Consider the following 22,747-nt stretch of genomic DNA (forward strand, 5'->3'; position numbering starts at 1 on the left):
AAAAGTGCCCAAAGCTACAGAATTCCTGTACATATAAGCATAGATTTGTAGAGGAAGTACCCTAAGGGTAATTGAGTATAACCCCCCTGCAACACAGGAATCTCAGCTAAAGCATCCATGACAGATGGCCAACCCCAACCTCTGCTTTAAAACCTCCAAAGAAGGAGAGTCCACTGCCTTCTGAGGGAATCTGTGTAAAGTCTTATGCCCATGTTGGGTTGCCAGACCTCCGGGTCTGACCTGAAGTCTCCAGGTTTGGCTGGCCTCCTCTAGCTGGCTAGGCAGAGGGCTTGGCTCTCCGGGTGGGTAAGAGAGCTTTTAATAATACAGTGGGTACCCAAGGGACGCGGGTGGCACTGTGGGTAAAACCTCAGCGCCTAGGACTTGCCGATTGTATGGTCGGCGGTTCGAATCCCCGCAGCGGGGTGAGCTCCCATCTTTCGGTCCCAGCTCCTGCCCACCTAGCAGTTCTAAAGCACCCTTAAGTGCAAGTAGATAAATAGGTACCGCTTTATAGCGGGAAGGTAAACGGCGTTTCCATGTGCTGCGCTGGTGCTGGCTCGCCAGAGCAGCTTCGTCACGCTGGCCACGTGACCCGGAAGTGTCTTCGGACGGCACTGGCTCCCGGCCTCTAGAGTGAGATGAGCGCACAACCCTAGAGTCTGTCAAGACTGGCCCGCACGGGCAGGGGTACCTTTACCTTTACCTTTACCTTGGGTTAAGAACTTAATTCGTTCTGGAGTTCCGTTCTTAACCTGAAACAGTTCTTAACCTGAGGTACCACTTTAGGTAATGGGGCCTCCCGCTGCCGCCATGCTGCTGGAGCACGATTACTGTTCTCATCCTGAAGCAAAGTTCTTAACCCAAGGTATTATTTCTGGGTTAGCGGAGTCTGTATCCTGAAGCAATTTGTAACCTGAAGCATCTGTAACCCAAGGTACCACTGTAAAAATTATTTTAAAATATATATTAAGAAGACCGTGCATGCAGCTTGCAAACTTCAGCCCAGCAGAGGAGTGCCAGCTTGGCTTCGTGACCGTGGGTGCCCAGGGTCATGGATGCCATGCAGCGTGGCATGGCCCTGGCACTGGAATTTGTGGGTGCCTGACCATTCATGGGGAATTTTGTGGGTGCACCCAGGGCCCCAGGGAGTTGGCACCTATGGCCCAGCAGGAGCTGGCTGCAAATTATAGCACAGATACTCTGAGGAGGTCTATCTTCTTCTGCTCTGCTCTCCTAATTAATTTCCATCTCCAGGGCCTGCCCCTGTGACATCAACAGGGGCCATTCCTAGGTCTCAGATCTGGCTCCTGAAATCTCAGGGACTGGGATGCTCCTGACCTACCAAGTCTACGTGAACGTGGTTTTGGAAGGTCAGGGCCTACCTAAAAATTTCGGACCACGTGCCATTGTTCTCACAGAGCGGCTTTATTTTTTGGGCAGGTTGCCATTTCTACCCATTAAATGATTGTCGTTACAAAGAGTTAAGTGGGCTGATGCTATATAAATAAATGAGGGAAATGGGAAATCTCCACTCAGCTTGGAATAATGTGCAGAAGCAAATTTCTTGCTCAAACGTGTTACTTTGGGGGGGTGGGGTGCTGATCTTCAATTCTTTAATTGGTTGCAAGGGATGTTGTTGCTTGGCACATAAACAACATGCAAGCACTCATTTTATTTGCCTGTCATGGGGATTCTGGCTGATATACTGAATTAAAAAGAAGAAGGCTGATTTAAATATTTGGATTATTAAGCCAAAGAGGAATTCAAACAATTTGAGACCTTTGGAAAGTGAGAGTGAACTCTGTTCAGCCATGCTAATTATTGTCCACATTGATGGCAGGAGGCTTCTGCCAAGTTACATTTGTGCCTCTGACTGTTTTGTGAGGGAAGTTGCCATTTGTTGGCTGGCTGTGCTAATGAATCACCATTTATTTGGCAGACTGTCACTGGAAACTCAGAGTGGGCTGGTACGGAGATTAAATCTCCCAAATAAGACCATTAATTCATTAGTCTTGAATTTACATTCTGCATGCACAGAAGTTATCCTTGACGGATCAATTAGTTGACATTCCTCAGGGATTGCCTTGTTAGTCTGTTGCAGCGAAAACAAAAAAGAACTTTGTGGCACCTCGAAGGCCAAACAAAAAGATTGTGGCGGAAGATTTTGTGAGCAACTGAAAGAGTGCTGGTCAACTCCTTCTCTCACATGCAATGAATGAATGTCTCCTCATGCAGTCTCTCCCACTTATAAAGCCTCACACTTTGTATTGTACAGTGGTACCTCTGGTTACCTACTTAATTCGTTCCGGAGGTCCGTTCTTAACCTGAAACTGTTCTTAACCTGAAGCACCACTTTAGCTAATGGAGCCACCTGCTGCTGCCGCGCCATTTCTGTACTCATCCTGAAGCAAAGTTCTTAACCTGAGGTACTATTTCTGGATTAGCGGAGTCTGTAACCTGAAGCATATGTAACCTAAAGCATATGTAACCTGAAGCATATGTAACCCGAGCTACCACTGTATACTATCTGGAATCTGTGCAATTTTATGTTTTTGAGATCCGTTCTTTAGATTATGGATTTTTTAATTTTTTTTTTACTATATCTGAGAAGAAGAAATATTTCTCATTTACACCACTTCATAAACATTTGTTGGGGAGCAGTTTATAAATGAGGATTTAGGAATGTAAGAAGGCATTGATTTCTGCTCCAAACTATATTTGCCACCTGCTCTGCTGTTTCTTTTCCGCCGCACTTCAGCTTCCAAAAAAGCTATGATATCTGACTCACTGTATGCTATGGAAGAGTATTATGTAATCAGTTCACACCATTGTTGCATTGTTATGTTATTCTGCATCATTCATTTCAGTGCAAAGGAAATACAATGCAAATGTGTGGGGGGGTGTCATCAATCCTGGATCGTTTGTGGACTGAAAAGCACCACAAGCATGAACAGAAATTATGAATGAACCACAACAATGAATAATGATCACTTCAGAGACTCCTAGTTCAGGGCATTTGAGAGAGATCCCACTTTGCTTTACGCAAGTTGCGACTCTTTCTAAAGCAGCCTGCTTCATTTTGGGATGCGAGATTCATTCAGATCCACTGCACATTCATAGTAAAGGGGAATTAGAAGGGGGAGCTAATGTTGTAAAATCATTGTTGGATTATAACCATTGGTCATGCTGGCTGGGGCTGAAGGAATCATAGAATTGTAGAGTTGGAAGGGACCTCCAGGGTCATCTAGTCCAACCCCCTGCAATGCAATGGAAGCTGCAGTTCAACGATATTTCGACAGTATCATGTTGGCTACCCCTGATGAATAAGCTCTCCTAATCAGTTGGGTGCACATTTCTATAGCTCTTAACAGGCCAGCCATGTGCCACACATATCCATGCCATCTATTGCTAGCACAAAGAGGGGGGAAAGGAAACATTAATACTAGAATGAAGTTTAGGACATGGTTGCCTTGCCAGTGTAACCTATGCATTGCTGAACTTTATCTTCTCAACCTTTATAACATCTTAAGAATTGTTAGGATGACTGGGAGAGGGGCTAAGACTCCAATGATAGGAGGGGAAAGAGTCTGCATGAGCAGAGATACTGTTGGCATGCAGAGGGCCGGGAGGCCAGCTGACTAGACCCGGCTGGGCTGTTCCCTTCCAGCCGTCCCACTGCAAAGACCATCACCTCTGCTCCGACGTAAATCAGTGACCCGGGCCTCTGAGCCAGGGCACATTAACAGCAGATCGAACTGCGCACACAGAATAGGTGTGAGGCTTGTGGAAGCATACTATGACTACAGATTTATTAATCATAAATCAGAACAAAGAAACATGTCATCTCTCTCGCATGTCGTCTCAGAGAGAACAGCTAAAAACAAAAACAAAAACAAAAACAAAAACGGAAGTTCCCAGCATACTGTGCTGGAATGTAAACAGACATGTGACACGTATGAATCCCATGTTTGTTCCTTAAGGTGGAATGGAAATGTCAACAGATACCACCTGCTCTTCATTATTTTGCTGTGATTCCATCATTGCAGGGGGTTAGACTAGATGGCCCTTGGAGGACTCTTCCAAATCTGTGATTCTATGATTTGGAAGCCTCTGGGATTGGGATTCCCAAGCATGAGGCGAGGTTTTGTGTTTGCATCAGCTGCATCTGCTGGGCCCTTGAGTATGTTGCATTCTGAGGGCAGGCCTTTAAATATCCTAGTCCTCAGGTTCTGAATATCAAAACCATTGCCTTGAATTGAACTCAGAAAGGAATTGCGAGCCAGTAAATTACCTGTGTAATATGCAGTCTTAAAAAAAGAAAGAAAGAAAAAGGTTGCACTTAAGATTCTGGCTGTCAGGTCTCGCACAAGTTTGTAGTTTCCAAATTATTTCCAAGGACAGCCTCTTGAATCCAATCTGAATTGTTACCAAAGCATGTATGGCGTTTGCCAGACCAGTTGTGTTATTGTACATGTAATAAGAACAAGAGAGCACAAAGACTCAAAGCAGTGGCAGCTCCATGTCTCTTATAAAGCCTCGTTACACTCTGGAATAGGGGGAAGAGTACCCTACGGGACTTTCTGGTCAAATCCATTATGCGCAATACAAAAGATTAGCAGTAATGAAAAAACAATGTGTTATGACAATATATGTGGCATAATAAAAAACAACAACAATCTATTGTAGCTTCATATTAAAGGTTCCCTAACGTGAATTTGGACTATAAAGTCACTGGGTAAATTTATTCTGTAGTCTTCTGCTTAAATCTATAATTGTATAAAGTGTGCATGAAGTGAAATCATTATCTCTACTGTTGATAAAACAGTAATTGTGTCCTCGTTGTTGCTGTTGTTTGTCCTTATCTTGAATGCAGCCTTTGAGTCATTTAGCATTCTGCAAAGCAGAATTCTTGGGCTTCCTCATAAAAGAAGGTATTTGCATCTGTCAATCAAACTTTTTAATTAACCAGAAGAGCAAACCCAAAATCATAGATCATATTTACAAGATATCTGCCAGTAATCATGTACAATGAGTTATCTCTGCAACTGAAATATCATTGCATCCCGGCGTCCATACAGAAACAAGTCACCAAAAATGAGCATTGAATAAATATGTTAGTCTTAGCCTCTCCAGCTGCTAGGTCAGGCTTCCACTCTTGTTATCTCTCTTGGTGTGTTTTTGTGCCCAGCCTGCCAGCATATGAGATGCTCACTTTACTAACAGGGAGGTGATAGTCCTATATTCCATGAATTTGGGGAAGGGCCCTAGCTTAGTGTTATAGAACATTTGCTGCATGCAAAAGATCTCAGGTTCAACCTCTGGGATCTCCTCATGTCTGAAACCCCAGAAAACCACTCCTGACTGGAATCCAGTGCTCACCAACTTTTTGGGGATGGTGAGAACATTTGGAATGTTCTGCAGTGGGTACATGACATAACATATGTCTGGCAAGCAATCAAGCCCCAATGTGAAGTAATGACTCTCCAGCAGTTTTATGTACGTGGCTCTGTACTGAACCTCTTGGGCTTGCCGATCAGAAGGTCGGTGGTTCAAATCCCCGCAACAGGGTGAGCTCCCATTACTCAGTCCCAGCTCCTGCCAACCTAGCAGTTCAAAAGCATGCCAAAAAGTGTAAGTAGATAAATAGGTACCGCTCCGGCGGGAAGGTAACAGCATTTTCGTGTCCTGCTCTGGTTTTGGTGTTCTGTTGCACCAGAAGCTGCTTAGTCATGCTTGCCACATGACCTGGAAAAACCGTCTGTGGACAAACGCCGGCTCCCTCGGCCTGTAAAGTGAGATGAGCGCCACAACCCCAGAGTCGTCTGTGACTGGACTTAACTGTCAGGGGTCCTTTACCTTTTACCTATTTTTTATTTTACAAAAAGACACAGTCCATCCAGAGCCCGGCATCTTGCCTGCTCGCATTTACATTTGTTGGTCAGTCTGAAGTTTCGCCCTTCTCACAGCAGGAAGGACGCCAGACTCCTCCTTTCCCCCCCTTGCCCTTCCATTGCCTTCTGATTTTATCCAGACACCTGGATCAGGGACTGAGAGCCTGACCTCCCTCCTCCTCCTCACTCCCACTCGACCCAGACTCAGACCACTGCTTATCTGCTGATTGCCTAGCAACTCTCTGGCTACCTTGTAACTCTTCCTCTCCTTGAGAGCTAATACTTCTCCAGGAAGGAGGGTCAAACTGCCCTTTCTCGATTCTGACAGCCATCCTCAGAGTCGGACCCTCATTCATTTAGTTCAGTCTCTAAGTCTAACTCATCCCCTGCACTCTGGGAGGGGGGGCACGTTCCCGACAACACAAAATGGTTGCCACATTGAAAAGAGCAGGAAAAGAGTAGGGGTATTATTGGGTTGTTCTTTTTCATTTATAGTTTGTGTTTTATAGTTTTATATTATGATTTTATCTTGCAAAACCTCCCTGAGACCTGCAGGTATGGGGCAGTATACAATTTTAATAAATGATAATAATAATAAATAATAAGAGATCGGGCCATAGAATGGTGCAGGCATGTCCCCCCCCCACTTCAGTCCCCTTCTTCATCAATGGAAAAGGGCACCTACATTGGTCACCACCACGTTTACCCACAGAGAGAAGCTCTTTGCACCTCTCTTCCGACCAGAATGGAATGGAAAGTGTCCAATCTAGGTGTGCAATGAAACACAACATGTTTAAGGGAGTGTTCAAAACAGGTATGGATTTTAAGGAAAATATTCAAGAGTAGGAGCTGGTAGGGAGGACGATAATGTAAAACCCCTGTGGATTTTGTGTTTTGAGCTTTTTTTTAAAAAAAAAAAAAAGAAGCATGGAAACGCCATAATATCCATTTTTTCTGGTAAGATTTCTTTGAGATTCTTCTACCTTTTGCTTCTGCATGCATGACTTAAGCTGCCCCCTGCTCCACCCACAGATCTTGAACATAAGATTTCAGCCAGCTTCGGTAGAATTAACCCAACAAGCCGCTTCTGATCATCAGAGGTTGGGAACTGTTGACAGGCATTGCAGGCTTCAGATTAAAAGCAAAGAAGTGACACCTTTTCTTATAAACCAAATGTCAGTTTCTTGGAGAATCAATGCCACTGCATAGATGTAAGCGTGAAGTTTAATGTTTCAAATGGATTAATTCAGCTCAAGTAAGTAAGAGATCATGCCTCATTAACGGCAGCTTTTTGGAGTATTATTACTTCAGGCACATCAGTCTCCAAGTAACTTTTCCCCCACCAAACTTAGAGTGGCATGAAAATGTAGAAAGGAGGAGAGGAGATGCTGTGTGAGGGACCACATTAGAAATGCGACAGGTACTTCCTGCAGTGTTAGAGATGAAAAAGGAAAGCCCCTGGGGGATGGCAGGCAGAGATAAAGCCCTTTCTATTGTGGCTTCCTGCATATGGAATTCCCTTAAAAACAGAGGGTGCTGCCTTGTGCTGAATGAGGCAATTGTTCCATTGCATTGAGTTTTGTCTACTGGCAGTAGCTCACTGGGATCCCAGAAAGGGGACATGCCCAGCCTCATCTGAAGATGCCAGGGATTGCAAAGCAAGATGCTCTACCACGGAGCTATGGTCCCACCCTGGGTCCTCAATGGGTTTCTGCCAAGAAGTAAAGCCATTTATGTTCTCCCTGGTTGTTGTTGTTTAGTCGTTTAGTCGTGTCTGACTATTCATGACCCCATGGACCAGAGCATGCCAAGCACTCCTGTCTTCCACTGCCTCCTGCAGTTTGGTCAAACTCATGCTGGTAGCTTCGAGAACACTGTCCAACCATCTCGACCTCTGTCATCTCCTTCTCCTTGTGCCCTCCATCTTTACCAGCATCAGGGTCTTTTCCAGGGAGTCTTCTCTTCTCATGAGGTGGCCAATGTATTGGAACCTCAGCTTCACGATCTGTCCTTCCAGTGAGCACTCAGGGCTGATTTCCTTAAGAATGGATAGGTTTGATCTTCTTGCAGTCCATGGGATTCTCAAGAGTCTCCTCCAGCACCATAATTCAAAGCATCAATTCTTTGGCAATCAGCCCTCTTTATGGTCCAGCTCTCACTTCCATACATCACTACTAGGAAAGTTCTCCCAGGTACTAGGGGTTAATTTATGATATCTCCCATTGTTCTTGGTCACTGGACTGTTATTATGATGGTTTGACTCTTATTGGTTGCTTTTTTTGTTGGTTGGTTTTGTAAATATTGTAAGGTTAAAATTGGTAGGGAATGAGCTCCTTGGGGGGTTGTGTGAGATGATTCGTCATGTGTGGATGCCTTATTATCATCTTCCAAAGCAACTAATCTATTCCAAACTTAGAAATGGAAAGCATAATTAACAATAGAGGTTTAAAGACTCTCTCAAGGCAAATCTTTTAAAAATGTAGTATAAACACTGACAACTGGGAAACACTGGCCTGCGAGCACTCCAATTGGAGAACAGCCTTTACCAAAGGTGTCATGGGCTTTGAAGATGCTCGAACTCAGGATGAGAGGGAGAAACGTGCTAAGAGGAAGGCACACTTGGCAAACCCTCACCGTGATCAAATCCCACCCAGAAACCTCTGTCCCCACTGTGGAAGGACGTGTGGATCCAGAAATGGCCTCCACAGTCACTTATGGACTCATTGTTAAAACTGTGTTTATGGAAGACAATCTTACTTGGCTATGAGTGATCGAAGAAGAAGAAGAAGAAGAAGAAGAAGAAGAAGAAGAAGAAATGCAATGGAATTCAATGCTATCAATCAATCAATTAGTCTAGGGTCTTCCAAACTTGAGTCTCCAGCTATTGTAGAACTACAACTCCTATCATCCCCAGCTACCAGGAACAGTGGTCAGGGATGATGGGAGTTGTAGTCCAACAACAGCTGGAGACCCAAGTTTGGAAAACTCTGAATTATTCAATCAAGATGAATAAAGATGGCTGGCTCAAGGTCACTGTGTGCTTCAGCCTCCTTGGAGCCTTACTGTTGCGATCAAATTATTATTATTATTATTATTATTATTATTATTATTATTATTATTATTATTACCCTGCCCATCTGGCTGGGCCTCCTAAGCCACTCTGGGTGGCTTCTAACAGTACCTTAAAAACACAATAAAAGATCAAACATAAAACTTCTCTAAATAGGGCTGCCTTCAGATGTCTTCTAAAAGTCAGATAGTTATTTATTTCCTTGACATCTGATGGAAGGGTGTTCCACAGGGTGGGTGCCACTACCGAGAAGGCCCCCTGCCTGGTTCCCTGTAACCTCACTTCTCACAGTGAGGGAACCTCCAGAGCTGGACCTCAGTGTCTGGGCTGATTGATGGGGGTGGAGACACTTCTTCAGGTACACTGGGCCGAGGCCGTTTAGGGCTTTAAACAGCCCGATTCAACACTTTGAATTGTGCTTGGAAATGTATTGGGAGCCAATGTAGATATTTCAGGACAGTAGAATCCTTAGATCAAGGGTTGCCAATCTTTTTTGGGGCCATCTGGAATTTTGAGAAAGTGACATGGGTGCCAGTCACAAAATTGCTGCTGTGAGGGTGGGGTTTAACACAAGATGGCTGCCACAGGGGTGTATAGGAGAGGTCGAACCAGTGCAAAACGAAAACAGTAAGAGCAGACCATCTCATGCACACTGTGGATTTTCACTTCCGTCACTGTAGGAGGTAGTGGTAGACATTAGATGACCCTTGAAGCTCTTTACAACTCTGTTATTCTCTTTGGACAGAATAGAACAGGTGGGATGGATAAAGGGGAGAAATGCATGTCCAACATTGTACTTTGTTGTGCCAGCAGACATAATTCCAGCTTCCCAGGAGGCTTTTATGAACTGTAAAAGAAAAGACAAACAAACTTGTACAAAAGGTATTGTTAAAACAGGACTTATCCCCCCCCCCTTTAGCACGTGGTATGTGTTCAAAAGAATGCCTGGCTTTAAAAAAAAAACCCTTTAATGTTCTTAAATGGAACTTTTCTTTCCCCTTAATGAAAGATGACGCTGTTTGTCTCTTTATGGTAATCTCTGCCTCAGAAGCTTCCCCCCCCCCTGCACCCCCCAGACTCCCCACCAGCACACTCACACACTCCTTTTAGTTCAGCGTGGCTGGCTCAATTGCAGGGTGTTCCTCAGCGATTTGAAAAGTCAATCAGACTTCACTGAAACGTGTTGAAAACAGGGACCTTGATGTAGAAGTTTCGGCTCAGAGAGGTGGACTACAGTCTGCGCACCTTCCCGTTCCTGATCGTCGTGTTTGAAGACAAAGCTGAAAGGGGGGGGGGAGCTTTAGAAGTGGCAGGCTTTGAAAAACAGAGGATTAATAATTCAAAATACAATTTGTCACCTGGCGTCGTTTGACAAGCAGGCAAACGCTACATTAATGTGCAGTAATTATCTATTCCCCCACCCGCCCGGTGTGTTGGATCAACAGTACAGGTGCCTGGAACAGCACAGTTCAAAGCATACCATTGTGGTTGTGATTCTTTACAGCCTGTGTAAAAACCGTGAGCAGATTTTGCCCTCCCGCGTAGTGCCTTCCCTGAATGTGCACACTGGCACACACCTTTGCATTCCCATCATCTCTGGCAAGGTCTTTGGGATCCAAGGTACGACTGTACTTTAAAGGTATAGTTTGTATGCAGCCATAATTAATACCCTGAGGAAATAAGAGAGTCCTTACATGATGCCGAAGAATCGCCTGATGCAAATTTGCAGATGGTGTGGCACTACTGAAGAGGTCTATTCTATGACAATCATGTCCCCTCCCCATTCTTTTTTGTGGAACGTTGTCTTTCTCTGTTATTGGGGAAACTGTCTTACTGTTACAGAAATTATGTCCAATATTTTACCATTTCCACCAGCTATATGGTATTCCGTCTCTGAAATGACGGAGTGTTTTCATGAAATTGCTCCTTTCATTAATGACTGAAGCCTGGATCAAACTCCCCAAAGCACTGTGACATTGCATAGCACTCGTAATTGACAAGCTGTGTGGAACCCAAAAAAACTTCGCAGCGTTTTCACAAATCCTTCAGCTATGCTGATTTCTTCTACGGAAGAGGTCCTCATCTACAGAACTCCATTGCTCCCTGAAAGGGATAAGGAGAAAAGGTCTTTGCCTACCACTGTACCACTGTACCACTGTTCTATTGATTTTATCTTCTGCGGCATCTTCCAAACATTTTTGTCTTGAAGATGCAGTGTGTACATCATTTTTGCTGCCAAAGTTCAGCTTTCCCTCTGTAAGTTTTGAAGGTCACCTTGCAATGGAAGGAAGGAGAGAAAGAGAGAGAGAGAGAGAGAGAGAGAGAGAGAGAGGGAGGAGAAAAAGCACACCTCTGAAATATATTGTAATTTGTATTCATCCCAGATTATACTGTGCAACGTTTTTGAAACTATCAGCTTTCAGTCTTTAAAGATCTGATCTCATAAATTCTGAGATAAGTCCTAGGAAAAGTGTTTTATCAGGTTGTTGTTATTGTTGGGAGGAGAGAAGGAAATCCTAGACAAGTAGCTTTAGAAATCTGTATACTGTAAAGCCTGCTGTTTCTCCACAACAGGTTTTGTGTTTAATTTCAGTTATGCTGCACTTGCTGTAATAATAGAAAGAAATAAAGAATGTCACACAACACACGTATGCTTTAGAAGGACAAATCTAGCAGTTTAATCTCCTGAGGCACATGTGGAACTGCACAGATGGTAGTTCCACTTCAGGTGAAATCACAGTATACATTCTTGGGCAGGGGTCAGCAAAGTTTTTGTGGCTTGGGCGGGTTCACGGCCCTGCAGATGTCATGGTGGGCCAGTGTGTGTGTGCGCACACATGCATGCGCAGACCCTTTTTCCAGCACTCCTTCTGGCGTGGAGGAGGCGTGCATAGCTTCCCATTGGCTGCAGGAACTTCCTGCAGCCAATGGGAAGCAGGCCAGCGTTGCGGAAGGTGGTCCCCACTCTGCTCCGCGCTGGTTTAGCACAGTGCACAGGAGCCGACCGAGTGGGCAGCGGGGCTCCCCGAGCGGGCAGTGGGGATCCATGGGCTGGTTAAACGACCCCCATGGGCCGGTTGTGGCCCATGGGCCTTAGATTGCCGGCCCCTGTTCTTGGGTATACCTGCGTAAGCAACCTTGCAGGCCTCCAGCCAGTAGAAGGCAGGGCCGATAGGGAAAATACACTTTGCTATTTCCCGCTGACACTTATACTCTGTCCCTTCCTCCTACTTGCTTGCTCTCTTCTCACTCGTTTCTTGCATGAGGATCCCATGAAAGCAGCTCAAGTCATGTAGTGTAGAACCAGTGGGGACATGTGTGTGTTTGTGTGTCTGTGCGTGCGTGTGTGTGTGCTTGTGCACACACTTTTCCCTTTTAGCAATGCTAGCGATGTATGAATGAGACAGAATGACAGGAACTCCATGCAGCACGTAACTCCCTATTTTCCAGGGACAGTCCCAGATTTACAGAAGCCGTCCTGGCCGTTCTGATTTGACCCTGAAATGTCCTGCTTTTCCTTAAAAAAAAACGATTTTTACATCGTTAAAATTTTTTTCCAAACAAATTATCAACTTGTTTACAATCTCATGTCCACTCATTCAAATATAATCTAGCACTTCTTCCAAAAAAATTTTTATATTTTCTTTAGTCTCACTTATCATCAAATTTAAATCTAGTTTAGTGGTGGCCAATTTTTTATAATCTAGCATCCTTCTTAACATTCAACCAAATTACAATGTTTTTGTAGATACATCTTAAATTTCTCCCAGTCTTCCTCCATCTTCTCTTCTCCCAGATCACGGATTCTGCCGGTCATCTCGGCCAGTTGCATATAGTCAATCAGCTGCATCTGCCACTCTTCCAGTGTGGGTAGATCTTGAGTTTTCCAGTTTTTTGCAATAAGAATCCTTGCTGCCGTTGTTGCATACATAAAAAATGTTCTATCCTTCTTTAACACCTTCTGGCCGACAATACCCAGAAGGAAGGCCTCTGGTTTCTTTGTGAAGGTATACTTAAATACCTTTTTCAGCTCATTATATATCATTTCCCAGAAGGCCTTCACCTTAGGGCATGTCCACCAGAGGTGAAAGAATGTTCCTTCATTTTCTCTGCATTTCCAACATTTATTATCAGACGAATGGTATATTTTGGCAAGTTTAACTGGGGTCATGTACCATCTATATATCATTTTCATTACATTTTCCTTCAGAGCATTACATGCGGTGAAGTTCAGCCCAGTGGTCCACAACCTTTCCCAGTCCTCAAACATAATGTTATGCCCAATGTCCTGTGCCCATTTTATCATAGCCGATTTAACCATTTCGTCTTGTGTATTCCATTTTAGCAGCAAGTTATACATTCTAGATAGTACCTTGGTCTTTGGTTCTAACAATTCTGTTTCTAACTTCGATTTCTCCACCTGGAACCCTAACTTTTTGTCGTTTTTAAAAACTTCTTTAATCTGAGCATAATGTAACCAGTCTCGCACCTTATCCTTCATTTTCTCCAAACTCTGCAATTTCCAATTGTATGTCCTGCTTTTCCTTAGGACCTCCCTATTTTCATCTGAGAAATGTTGATGGCATGCATGCAACTCCAGCTTCCAAGCTTTTAAGATGACTCCTTTTCTCTCTCTCAACCCACAATCATATGCTTGTTCATTTTAGCTTAATTAATTAGGCCCACATTTATTGCTGCTGCTGTAATTTACTTGCCCTTCACCCTAAGGTCACAGGGTGAGTTGCAGCAATTAAAACACAACGTTAAAAACAGTTTTAAACAACTTGCAATCACAGAAATAAGGTGGGTACTAAAATATGCATCCCATGTGCCAAAAGCCCAAGTAAGGATGACATCTTCAGCATTCCTCAAAAGTTGTGTAATGAAGATGCCAGACGCACCTCTGTGTGGAGGGAATTCCAAAACTTTGGGGTTGCCAGAGAATGGGAGTGTAGGGGTGTTTGGGAGTGAATCACATAGCAGAGGAGCCTCCATTTCAGGGCTGGCATAGTTCCCCCCACTTTACCGTAGCATGTCATGGTAATCTGGTACTTTGGGTCCTGTGGTTCCAAAGGCCTCTCAGGACCCATCAACATCCCATTCCCATCCTATTCAGCCCTGCTGCTTCCAGAATAGCACTAACATTTGAGCCCCATTTCTAAATATAGAGGCCTGCTCGGAAGAAAAATGGACCTTATTGGGATAGAGCTTCTTCGAGAGTTGGCGTTGGAAATAAAGAACTAACAAATAAAGGACTATCAAAAAGACTGGCAGAGAGAAACTGAAAGAGATTTAAAAGCCTCTGGTGTTTGGGACCCAGGCTGAGAAACGGATGTATTTATAGATACTGCTTTGGGGATCAAAACCGGGAAAGGGAGGGTGAGATTTGGGAATCCGAAAGGTGATATAATTTGTTAGATCTTGTTTATATGTTTATTTCTTTTTGTTTGTAAATTTTATGGAATGTGGAAAATTGTGGAAGAGAAATTTGGGCCGACTTTAGGAAAAAGGTTTAAGATTAAGTTAGAATTGGGTGTTTGTTAAATTAAATAGTTATAAGGTTTTAATGATAAATTGGGGAATGAAAGAAAGAAGAAAAAGGAAATTAATAGTATGGTTTAACAAAATTATTAAGTTAAGGTTGTGAAATAAGTTATAAGAACTTGCTGAATAGATAGTAAAAAATTATAATACAGAAGGGAGAGGTGGAGGAGGTCGAGGAAATAAGGTTTAGGAGAAAATCTTTTGAAATTATACATGTTTGTATGTTTGTTTATGTGTTGTTTTGTCTTTAATTTGTGTTGGAAAACCAATAAAAATTATATTAAAAAAACAACAACAGAATAGCACTAACAATGCATCTATGCCAGCAGAACATTCTGCAATCACACTAGGTGCTTTTCCCAGAGGCAAAAGTACTTTCCCAGAATGGAGCAGCACTTAAACCATATCCTGAGGCTCCTTCATCCTGTCCTTGGTTTGCTTTAGGATGCCAGCTTCAGTTGCCCTTCAGTGTGTCCTTTCCATAGTAAGCTTTCAAAAGAACTACCTGGCCCGTTCATATTTGATGCTTATGAGTTAGTATTTTGAAGTGTTTCTATTAGTTTTGTATTTTTCCAATTACAATAGACTAGTTGAATTCAGTTCATAGCAATGCTATCAAAGTGTGTTTTATGCTGTTGCATTAATGGGTAATGGCAACTAGCTTCCTTCAGTGGTACAGTAGAGCCATTGTCTGCTTTGTGGTTGGCTATTAGTCACCCCCAGATCTCTGCTCCAAAAAAATATGTACCTTGTGTGGTGACTTCACCATGTGATCAACCTCCTTACAAATGATTGTCTAAATTAAGCCACAGTGTCTACAGCTTCTACTTATCTCAAATGGAGGCATGTATGTTCAATAAACCGGCAAAGTAAGCAAGCAAAAATGCGAGACAACCAGAAATATCTCTAAATATCCCATAAAGCTTTGGCCTTCATACTGTGCGTTCCCATATTAAATGGTACTGCCTCACACCTACCTCACAAGGGCATTATGAATCTCAATTAAGGCTTGCTAAGTGCTTTGGCTGAAAGGCAGGTTTCATAAATATTACAGCACTGTAATTATCCTGTGCAGCGGGCTGTTGAAAGAGATAAGAAGTTCCTCATCGGATGTGGTGTTTTGGAGAAAACACTGGAGGGTTGAAATTTATGATTTCTGCTCTTATACGTGTAGGATGGCGAAACTGTGTAATAATTCAGATGGTGAAAAGTATAACTTGGTGACATCTTCTGGGTCACTTGATTCATCCACCTGCACCTCCAGCTGCAGGACAATGTTCATCCTTCGCGTGGCTGTGTTTTGTTTTGTTTTGTAATAGGACTTCTTCCATCTCCTTTTTTGTAGAAGGCAATTGCTTACAAATATCATTCACAGGCATGTGAATTGGAAAAGTCAAGTATCACTGCACTGTCACTGACATTACTTCCAGTTCAGCACAGGAGCTTTGGATATGATTCACAGGGGGAGCAAAACCCTTGTGCCTGTGAACATCAAGGTGAGAGAGAAGGCAACATTCGCTTTAACCAGCAAAAGGCAGGGAAAAAATGACTCATTCAAAGGCTCACAGTAAGAGAAGTTGGATGGCATTTGTATGAGAAGGTATCTTTTCAAGTTTTGTTTTTGTGGATGTGATTAAATATCTGGGCAAATAGTTACACACACACACACACACACACACACACACACACTACCCTTGCACTATAGTGGTTGGTTTGTATTGACAGCCACATATGAGTATCGAGAATTACCATACAAAGAACTACAGATGCATAATAGTGGGTGGTGACAATAACTTCAACGTTAGTATTTGGTTATCTATATCCACTACTTTTTTAAGAATTTACAAAATTCATCTGCAGAGCAATTTTGCAGTCCCTGCCAAGGAAAGCAGATGAGGAGCCATAGAATGCTGCTGACTACAAGCCAAGTCTTCTCATATGTCATTCTTTCATCATGATGTAATTTATTTCATTCTCACATTGAGCCTCATTTTTTAATTTATCTTCCCATCTCCAGTATCCTGTGATATGAATTAATTCCTTGTTGTTGTGTTGTGCTAGCCATGTTCAAATATATAAAAGGATGTCACATAGAGGAGGGAGAAAGGTTGTTTTCTGCTGCTCCAGAGAAGCGGACACGGAGCAATGGTTCCAAACTACAAGAAAAAAGATTCCACCTAAACATTAGGAAGAACTTCCTGATAGTAAGAGCTGTTTGACAGTGGAATTTGCTGCCAAGGAGTGTGGTGGAGTCTCCTTCTTTGGAGGTCTTTAAGCAGAGGCTTGACGACCATATGTCAGGAGTGCTCTGATGGTGTTTCCTGCTTGGCAGGGGGTTGGACTCGATGGCCCTTGTGGTCTCTTCCAACTCTATGATTCTATGATTCTATGATTCTATGTTATTTTGTTTTGTATGAGCCACCTTGCTGCAGTTAATGCTGAGGGGAAATAAATTTTCACTGTCCCTCATTTCTCCCCACCACTGGCATTTTCATTAATATTCTTTTTTTACATGTTGAAAACACATTCATTGCTAGTGTCACACTGATCTTTGGTTTTTATGTCAGCCTCCTTGTTGTTATGCCAAAAGTGTGTAAAACGTGGATTCTTTGCCTGCAGATTTTATCTACTTATGTAAAAAGTGTGGGGAAATGTTATGGCCATTTCTATATTCCCCATTATACCCAAAGGTTGTGGGGAGCAGACTTTCAGATTTAGCAGGTCTTGTTCAGGCCTGAATAACCAACTGAATCAAAACAGATTGAGTTGTTTCTCAGTGCTACAGATACAAAGCCAATGTTGTGGCTGGCACACCCCTTAATACGATCTTTTTCATATATTTTCTCCAGAGGAGAATATATTATTATTATTACTATTGTTATATTATTTATTTATGCACACCAGCTGTCAAATACTGTTTAGTGAATATTCGGCATTCTGATCCACGGGGGATAATTTTTACGGAAATATTCTGGGGCAATATTCTTCGGCACCAGTTTCTAAATTACACAAAAATATTGCCATTTACATATAAAATCATTCAAACACAGAAAAGCCAAAACACTGATCTTGTGATATGACCCACATATTCTGAAAAGGCCAAAAGTGCTTTCCATTGGTCTAAGTCCAGCACAAATTCATTCACCTTGCATTGAAGAACAGGTTTTCCCAGAAGCTTACAAGGCAGAGGAGGAATTTTGAACATCCATTGTTCTTTCTGTTATCACCTAGGTTGTGATGAGTGCACTAAGTGGCCAGTTTCTAGCTGTCTCAGCATGGCTTTTCCAGCCTACTGAGAGGATGAAAGAGCAATAGATTGACATTTGCTTGACTTCTGACACTTTAGCCATTCCAGGTCAAGCTTATGAAAAATCTCAGCTTGATGTCTTGGGTCTGCTGATTTGCACTTCCTCTGTTAGGTGTTCTCCTGCAGGTAGCAGTACAGGAGACCAATCTGTCTTTTTTCAGTGTGGGCAGATGGGGGGGGGTTGCACAGTGCTACTGATAAATTTGAGAAAGAGAGGCGAGGATAGTGCTTGGATAAGAGGAGGTGCCAGCAAGAAAATGCAATGCAGGGATGGGCAGACTTCAGGTTTATCAGACCTATATTCTTTTTCTTTTTACTGGATTGCTGAGATCTACCAGTCAGAGCCAGGTGCAAAAGAAATGCAGATAGCATTCAAGGACAAGATGTCTCTGAGCACATTCTAAGCAAAGGAATTTGTTTTCAATAACAGAACTTCTCTCACCTCACAGTCCATTCACATAAAAGTCTATCCCAGTTAGCTTTGTTAATTTCAGCTCCTTAATTTTAGTGGAGAAAATTTTGTTCTTGCTACTGGTAAACAATTGGGAGTCAGAAACCCATGCCGATCTACTGCCGATGAATTACAGTATATATTTGACATTAGATCTCAGTTTGCCCATTCCTGTCCTAATGCACCCATTTTTTATATATATTGCCCCCTCCACCCAGCTAGTGTCTTTAAAAAGCTTGGAGTGGTATGATTTAGCTGAAATCAAGGTGGTGGTGGTCAGTGGATGGGACTTACAGTTCTTATTGCACCCCCCACCTACCTTTTCCCCTTGTGGTCAAGATCATTCATTCACCAAGCAATGATGAGTTTGCAAATTTGAAAAACCCTAAGAGGCTTTGCAAGAATTGTGTCAGGGCACAGTAGCATTCCACATTTTTAAAAAAGTTAGTGAACCAGTATTTTCAGATACAGGAAACATTCTGTTCAGACATCAGATGAATGTTTGTGGGAATGAGTTGTTGGAGAGGTTTTGTGGCTATGTGTGGCCATGATTGTAGGAAACGTTATTTGTTGTAGCCGTGATGAGAGGAATAGACTTTTGCGTGAACAGTTATTTCCTAGACGGAACCAGAGCAAATATTATCTGAACCCTCTCTAGGGCTCTGCTTTAAATTGAAGACACACAGGGAACCCTAACCCCAACCATATTTAAGCACTATTTTTAAAGTAGAAGTTGATATTAGCACAGCATCTTTGTTGCTTACCTTGCCCTGCAAGCAGGCTTGAATTTTAGCAAGAAGCTTTGCAACTGTTCTGTGTGCATCTGATAGCTAGCTTGGCTCCTTACTGTAGTGTGAAGTGTGTTGAGGAAATCACACAGCAACATTCAGTCAAAAGGATCAATGGGATTCAGTGCACAGGGAGGTCTTGTTGTCTGGGCAGCCTAGGCTTGCACCTTGGATAGATGGCTTTGGTGTTGCTAATCAGCAAAACAAACACAGGAGGCAGCAGTTGTGAGTTACTGGCCTCTGCAACCACAGCAGGCGCTGCGATTGTCTTCACCCCTGAAGGCACACTCCATTGTCTCTCGAGACAGATGCATGCCAACAATGATTACAATGGAACTCTAACTCTGCTCCTAAAATCCACAGAAATGGCTCCCGCAACCACCCACTAATTTTATTCTGACTATGTAGAACTTCAGCAAATATATATCCAATGTCAGATATATGGGGGTTTTAGAATGAAAATCCTTATTTACTTTTATTATGAAGTATTTGAAAACCCTAGAGTCAGGGGATATAGAAGGTGTTAACATTAATCTGTTCTGTTATTGATGCTTTGCCTTTGCTGAAGTTATTTTCTCCTTACACCACTGCAGAGTGGTTTTTATCAAGAATGGCTTCAAGCTGCCCTCAAAACTAACCCAATCAGTATTAATATTCTAGTTATTTTTAGTAAGCTGAGCATATCATATATGTAGATTCAAATTATGATGTGCATAAGTTGAAATGAGAATACAATTGCTTAAGAATCTAAGGCTTTGTGGAGGGCAAACCCGTTTACTAACAAATTCTTTCAGCATAGAGATAAACTTGGTTGTTTAAATCAGTGTTTGGTTATTCTGCTATTATATTGTATTCTGCTATTATATTGTAATTTAACATGGCTGTTTCTTTGAATGTAAGGTGGACTTAAGATATGTTTATGATGGATGTCATTAAAGCTGCTCTGTCACAGTGTAAGCACTTGATGCTCAAATCTGAGACGTATGTTCTTTTGTCTTTCTTGAATCTTGCAACATTCAGCTTCACTGGAAGTTCTGTGCTGATTTTGACAGCACAGCTTCCTTGAGTGCCTGATCAGCTGAATGCACATGGTCAAACTCTCATTTTACATTCTCAGCTAGAGATGTGAATTGGAGTGGAAGTGCACTTGGCTAATCCATGTGTTTGATTACGAAGGTCGGCAACATCTCTAATCATTGGTCTTACTAAATGCTTAGCGTCGTTGGCATTCTAGGACCTTTCTACTGTTGGCTTACATTCTGCAGTGCCAAGAGGGCAGTAATGTGCAATGCAGACCTTTGTAACTCAACTGAAATTCTTAGGGATCCAGAAGATAGCCCATACCCCTGCTTAGAAAAACACAGTCCGCTGTAGGTGGGACAGTCTCAAACATGTTGCTTTCTAGATGGCTTGGCAGCTGGCTGGCTTGTCTCACCAGCTTTTCCCATCTGCACGAGAAACAGATGCTAAGGCAGCCTGGTGTTGTGGTAGATTAACCAATTTCCACTCCAGAGTTGGTGGGGAGTATTCTGTTCCTCTATACCCACTGAGAAGCACAGATTCCATCTGTTCATGAGTTGGCACTAACACTCTAGGGAATCTCAAGGAGCTCCTTGGATACCGCTTGCAAAAGAACATCAGAAGGTACAGTGTAGGCACATCCAAAGATGTTTGCCATTCCAGAATCTCTGCATGGGCGAGAGCGAATGTGAAAAGAGATTGTCAGTGTATAGTAAGTTGGAGATGGAGGGAGGGAGATACCTTTCTACTTTAATAGCATCAAGTCAGGAATAGGTTCAGCAAAATCGGCTTCTCAGGCCATGCCATAGCAAAGGGTCGTATCTCAGTGTTAGAGCATTTGCACTGCATAAAGAAGGTTCTAGGTTCAAGCTCTGGCATCTTCAGGTAGGGCTGGGGCCCTTGTCTGAAATCCAGGATAGCTTCTGCCAGTTGGACCATATTGAACAAGATGGATCAGTGGTCTGGCTCAATATAAGGTAGCTTCTTGTGTCCCTGTGGTTCAAGGGCAGATGTGCTGTCAGAATCTGGAGCCAAATGGGCTACACTCAGGCAAGGTAGTGCCACTAAATATTGCCAGATGCTTCAAGATGAAGACTTTGTCACAGTCTGCCAACACTGGGAGGCAAGAAAACCTACTGAGCAAAGCTGCTGATAAGTTGTCAGTTAAGCTGTGGCCCGAGGCAGGCAAACGTTTGTAGTCACTGGACTTCAGGTGTACATTTGCTAGAGCAGGAAGAGTTCTCACTGCATGCAGTTCTAAAGTAGCCATCAGGGTATGAACAGTAAACTTCTTCAAGAGCAAGACAGAGTCAGTTTTACCCTTGATTATGCAAGCCAAGAGAGGTCGCAAGAAGGCGCCTGCCTTAACCAGTTCCTGCACACTTGACAGTATTCATCAGAGATATTCACTGTTAATGATAAAGAAGTTGTAGCCCCTAAACACTTCTTTTTTATGGGATGTGACCACAAACCCATTTTTTTTCAGCAGAAGCATCTCTAGCCCCCATTTGGATGTGGTGTTTCTCACAAATGGTGCCATTTAATGCAAGGCTGGAGAATAGCAATGCCTATCATCCTTGAACATTGGCCATGTTGGCTAGAGCTGGTGGGAGCTAACAACAACAGGAAGGCCCCAAGTTGCTTGGTCCTGAATTAATGAATATTGTCGGGCAATGACTCACATATATATCCGTGAGGTTTTCCTTTGTGGGTAGATGACCTGGTAACGCTCCTTTTTTGTGTGCATACCATTTCCCCCCAGCCGGTGTCCTCAGTGGCGGATCTACACTGTTGGGGCCCTGAAGCTTGAATTGTTATGGGGCCCCCTTCACAACCAGCAGTAAGGTCTGGGTAACCACTGTTATCTTATTCAATGGGATTGTTCCACAACAGAGCACCACGCCTTTACAATGTCTGTGCTACTGACTCTCAAACTTTGGGATTGTTGAACTATATACAACAAAAGATTAATGTCAGGGACACTCCAAGCAGAGAGGAAACTGCAGAAGAAGAGGAATTGGCTGCACCTGAGTCTCCACCTCCAGAGGAGGAGGAATTGGCCACACCTGAGTCGCCAAGAAGTAGGAGGCGGAGCAAAAATTAGAGCAGAGGCAGGCCAGCACGTGGCGTATATCTGGCCTTGGGAGGGGTCAGAAGCCAGTCGAGTCAACTGACTCCTATGGTGAAGGATGCGTTGTGGAAGCTTGGACTGCTGTAAGCCTGCTACAGTGGTAACTCAGGTTAAGTACTTAATTCGTCCCGGAGGTCCGTACTTAACCTGAAACTGTTCTTAACCTGAAGCACCACTTTAGCTAATGGGGCCTCCTGCTGCCACCATGCCACAGGAGCACAATTTCTGTTCTTATCCTGAAGCAAAGTTCTTAACTATTTCTGGGTTAGCGGAGTCTTTACCCTGAAGCGTATGTAACTTGAAGTGTATGTAACCCGAGGTACCACTGTATTGAGAAATAAACCTCAGCTACTTAAACGGCCAGCGTTCCGTGTCTTGCGTGGGAGAAGTGCTAAACCTGACAATTAATCAGTTTGACTCAAATCAATGTAACTCAAACTAGGTCAACTAGACACACACACAGAGAGACCCTTTTTTTAAAGCAACGTGGACTAAAGTCTATTCCGGGGTCTCTCTGGGATGAAGTTTAAGTTTCATTAGCT

At 43.1% G+C, this 22,747-nt stretch overlaps 1 protein-coding gene across 6 annotated transcripts in view; it reads left to right on the plus strand.

Annotated features, from left to right (window-relative positions):
• Positions 1–22,747, plus strand: part of NAALADL2 (N-acetylated alpha-linked acidic dipeptidase like 2) — an 821,817-nt gene that overhangs the window by 646,171 nt on the left and 152,899 nt on the right. The gene's annotated exons all lie outside the window — the stretch shown is intronic.

Source organism: Podarcis erhardii (genome assembly GCF_964252035.2).
Source record: "Podarcis erhardii genome assembly, chromosome: 5".
Taxonomy (NCBI): Eukaryota; Metazoa; Chordata; class Lepidosauria; order Squamata; family Lacertidae; genus Podarcis; species Podarcis erhardii.